General features: G+C 48.6%; 1 long non-coding RNA gene across 1 annotated transcript; it reads right to left on the reverse strand.

Annotated features, from left to right (window-relative positions):
• Positions 1-1581: 1581 nt before the first annotated feature.
• LOC121478447 lies at positions 1582-2717 on the reverse strand. Its single transcript, XR_005984472.1, has 4 exons — positions 2593-2717; positions 2324-2482; positions 1979-2022; positions 1582-1752 (listed from the first exon to the last, which is right to left on the reverse strand). It is a non-coding gene; the product is annotated as an uncharacterized LOC121478447 (long non-coding RNA).
• Positions 2718-4929: the final 2212 nt, after the last annotated feature.

Raw genomic sequence — 4929 nt, forward strand, 5'->3', positions numbered from 1 at the left:
TATGGCAGACAGAGCTGTTTAGTCAAGGGATGATTTCAGGTAGTTTGGACAGGCTCCCAGACGGAGCCCTCAGTGTTTGCCTCAATTCCCTTTCTTGCTGTGCCCAATGGAAGGACTTGATTGAACTCCTGACTTAGGAGAAAAAGAAGAGGTCACCCCCAAGCTAGCCAGGAGCCCCGCCATTTCTGACCTATTATTCAGAGAGACACAGGACTCGGGTGGCAGGTGACGCTCATTCAGGCACTCTGTGTGGGCATGGCTGACCTTCTATATTGCCCTGTCTTCTGGAACTTCCTCCACCTCGCCCTCCTCCTTCGAGGCAGGCAGCCTACCTCATGGCCTGATGGCTCTCCCACTGACTCCTCCCTTGGCATTTCCCCCATAGACTCTTGATGATCTAATCTCATCTTGACACCTGCTTTTCAGAGGCTCCAAAGAACATGCGCATCTATTTGCTGGGGCTTGAATTATTCAGGCAGTGAAGGGAAAAAAGGCGGGGAGGCACAAGAGTGTCAGAAAAGAAAGAACAAGTTTTTTCTCTGATACATATGACTATTGAATGAAGATAGTCATTAAATTCCCTTAGACACTTTAAAAATTAGAGTGAGGTCCCATATTTAAATGACAATTTTCATCACATACCTAAAATTTTAGCACTTGCGGTCATATAAACAATGACAAAATGTCAACTGAAAACCTTCTAGGCAATAGTGCCTTTACAAAAATTTGTTTCAGGTGTACGTGTCAAAGAAAAATAAATTTTTTAAAGATCACTCTCCCAGACCTGAAACCCTTGGGTGACCCCTAATTAAGGCTGAATCACATAGCAAGAGGTGAGAAGATGCCAGGCTAAATAACATTTCATTATTAGGAAGACTAGGGGCTCAACCCCCAAACTAAGACTCAACTAAGGTAGCTAACCTGGGTCAGAGCTTTTCCTTTTCCTGATTGATGATGGGCCTAAATTTTAGACCCTAATGTCATAACTTAGAACTAAGGCATGGCCTGCTCCACTTCCAGCCCTAAATTCCGGACCTGGCCTTAGACCATCCTACTCCAAGTGTTAAGGCAGCCACAGCAGTACCACAGACAATGTAGCAGAAAAGCGTCCTCCTCCATCTCCAGGTAATGGAGCTACCGTTCACAGGATCCACACACAGAAGATATGACTCAAACATGCCCCTGGAACCTGACCAACAGAAAATCTGAGGGTCAGGAGACACTGAGAGTGAGAAACATATCAGAAAACGAGAAGTCAAGAACCAGCCAAAAGTAAATATAAAAGGGTAGCCTGCTCCCTTCTTACAAACTCTAACTCTGGGAAACCAACTAGGGGTGGTGGAAGGGGAGGAGGGCGGGGTGTGGGGGTGACTGGGTGGCAGGCACTGAGGGGGGCACTTGACAGGATGAGCACTGGGTGTTATTCTGTATGTTGGCAAATTGAACACACACACACACACAAAAAAGACAAAGGAATAAAAAAAAAAAAAACTCTAAAGGATCCCTCCAAAAGGCAGAAGATAGAGAAAGGGCAGGGTGGCGGGTGGATATCCAACAGTCTTAGATTTTCATGTAGTTTTAAATAGGTCACACTTTATTTCTTTGCATTCTTTCATGTTAATAAGCATTTAACTCTCAATAAAAGGAAGTTTGGTGAATGAGGAGAGCCTGGAGGAAGAACTGGGGATCAGTAATCCAGGTCTGAGCCTGTCGGATGGGTCTTCTCAGGTCTGGTTAAGAAGGGGTTTCTACCTGGGGAGAGAGGAGGGACTCAGATGTGAGAAGGTGCAAAGGGGTGGGGGTCGTGGGGTGGAGGGCGGGAGGATATTCACTGGGTCCCAAGACCACCCTGATCTGCATCCTGCTGGGTACCCTCGTCCCAGGAGCGCCCAGATGTGCTGCCCAGGAATCAGGAACAGGGGACAGGGAATTCTAAGAAGAGCCATCCTAAGGAATTAGAATCTTACAATCCCCTTACCTGGAAGTTGAAATGTGGAGATGAAAGTGATTCGTTATCATAAGCTGTAAGAAAAACCAATGGCAGTTGAACACAATAAAAATTCAGTAACAGTCGAGGGATAATCTTGTGGATCATCTTGTCCGAATGGCCCCATCATTCTGGTGCCCGTCACACGAAGTGGACTGTGTGCCCCTTTGAGGAAGGGGCCCTGGGCAGGCCCACCTGGGCAGGCCCACCCCAGCTGGGAAGAGCTCTGATCTCAAAGACTTCTAAGAGCAGTGTCAGTGCCAGGACACCTTGTTCTTCGGGGACATTCCCGGCGCAGCCCGAGGGCGGCTGTTGGGGGGCGTGGGGGGCTCTCACCTCAGTCCAGGCTGAGCCAGGGCTCCATACACTGCCGCCTGCAGTTGTAGAAGCAACACTTGCGCTCCGCCTTGCAACCTCCGTCACGGTAGCACAGAGGTAAGAGGACGAAAGGGCACTCATGTAAAAACTCCGGGCAATAGCCAGGCTTCTGCACAGCTGAGGAGAGAGGCCACAGGGTGAGTTGGGGGCGCCGGGGCGTCGTGGCCGGGCACGAAGGGAGCCCCCCCCCCGCCGCCCGCGGGCCCCCTGCGCCCGGGGACACGCACCCTTCCGCCGCCCCCGGCCCCAGGGCTGCGCCGCGGGGAGGCCGAGGAGGAGGAGGAGGAGGACCGCGGGGAGCGCCGCCGGGCGGAGCAGCTTCATCGCGCCGAGCCTGTGCGCAAGGTGCGCGGGGATTCTTGGCTTATATCGCCTCTGGCGGGGGCCCGCCGGCAGGGGGCGCTGTGACCCCCGGGGTCCGAGGTCACCTGGAAAAGGCGGGGGCTTCCTTCCCGCCCCAGCCCCGCTGCAGGGGAGGCCTTGCAGCACCCCGGGCGCATAGGAGGGTCGGGGCTGGCCTGGCCCTTAATACTTCTTGCTTTACGGAGAGGATTTTGAAGCCTTATAAGATAGAACCGATTTTCCCAGGGCAGATCCTTAGGTCCGATAAACTCCGCTAAGTGTCCGGAACAATTTAAAGCCCAGCCCTCTGGAGCCCCTGCCTTAGGCTCAGGTCAGGATCACCGGGTCCAGGTCACGATCGCCGGGTCCTGGGGTCCAACCCCATGTAGTCTCCTGTTCAGGGGGCATCTGCTTCTCCCTCTGCCCCTCCTCCCCCTGCTCCTGTCCACAGTCTCTCTCTCTCCCCCCAAAATAAATAAAATCTTTTAAAAAATAAATAAATAAAGCCCACCCCCTCCCAGCAGATTTCAGCAATGGGTACATTTGAAGAGCTTACTTTGAAAAGATGAACCTATGAAACGCACACAGGCACAAAGACAAGGCAAGAAAATGAGCTGTTAGCAAGATGCTATCTAGACCTACAGAGACCATCAATGCGTCGGGCACCAGAGGCAGAGCTGGAAGTCGTATGATGTTTTGTGCCTTAACTCCTGTCTTTATGCCTCCATGATTTTGTATAAACTTCATTGCTGATACGATCTAACTGGAGGTCCCTTTGGAACCTGAAGTCCAGGCCCCAAGACCCTGCTAGCTCTCCCTGCCCTCCCATAAAAGTGTATGTTGTTTCTGCTTGCTTGGTGGCAAAGAACATACCCATCTTAAGCAATGGGAAGAAACAGGTGTCTGGATGGTCACAGGAGAATTGGCACCAGCTGTGGGAGACAGAGCTGCTGAAAAGGGTCAGTCCCTGGAGGCGCAACTCTTTACACCTGTTCCTTTCTTTGCAGTGCTATCTCATAGCTACCTCCTGGCATTTTTCCACTGTGCATCTTCCTTTCTAGCTCTAGCTTGGCCTATCCTCTGTGAAGTTTTTGTCCTCATTTAGAAAAAAAAAAGATTCTTTCCAATGGGTTTAGCAGGCAAATAACATAAAAGTGTCTGCATTTTTTTTCTCAAGATTTTTGTTTGCAGTCCCACATGCCCACTCATGACCTTTCTTTTTTTTTGACCTTTTTATTTTTAAAGAAACTTGATATTCACTGAAGTTTTATGCTACCAAAACATGACAAAGGTATGACATGCAAAGGAAACTATATGTCAATCTTATTATAGATGTAAGGCAAAAACCCTAAGGAAAATATTAGCCAGTGAATTTTGTCATATATAAAAATGGTGATGCATCATAAACAAGTGGGGACTTATTTCAATCATATGTGGTTGGTTTAACATTCAAAAGTCAGCCAGTGGAATACTCCTTACTAATAAATAAAGGGGAAATCCTATGATCATCTCCACATCAGCAGAATATGTAAAAAATCATGTATCTATAATGATAGAAGACTATAATGGGGGATCCCTGGGTGGCGCAGCGGTTTGGCGCCTGCCTTTGGCCCAGGGCGCGATCCTGGAGACCCGGGATTGAATCCCACGTCAGGCTCCTGGTGCATGGAGCCTGCTTCTCCCTCTGCCTATGTCTCTGCCTCTCTCTCTCTCTCTCTCTCTCTGTATGACTATCATAAATAAATAATAATAAAAAAAAAAGAAAAACAAGAGTCTTTCCTTTAAAAAAAAAAAAAGAAGACTATAATGGTACAGGATTAGAAGTTCACTGAGTTCCTTTGATAGCAAGCCTCTATAAAATCCCTGCTACAGAATGATAAAGAGCTACTCCTCCATAAAAGCTGTTAGAATACTAACAAATATTGTCAAAATCAACCTTTTCAGAACTTTAGAACTTACCCAAGGCTTCCAACAATCCATGAAGTGTTTATTCAAGAGAACAGGTGCATCTCAGCAAGAAGAAAGAGCTTTGTGGCAATTTGACGTGCCCCACTCACATCCCTTTCTTCCTGGCTGGGAGGTAGCCTTGAGGGCAGCAGGCTCGCATTGCAGGAGGTGTGAAAACGGGCAGCATAGCTGTCACCAAAGTACAGAGTGCTTTTGATGCTACTCAGAACTCTATCACCAAGAAATTGTCACGATTTGACCAGGCAATTTCATAA

This window comes from Vulpes lagopus, chromosome 18, assembly GCF_018345385.1.
Source record: "Vulpes lagopus strain Blue_001 chromosome 18, ASM1834538v1, whole genome shotgun sequence".
NCBI classification, from domain to species: Eukaryota; Metazoa; Chordata; class Mammalia; order Carnivora; family Canidae; genus Vulpes; species Vulpes lagopus.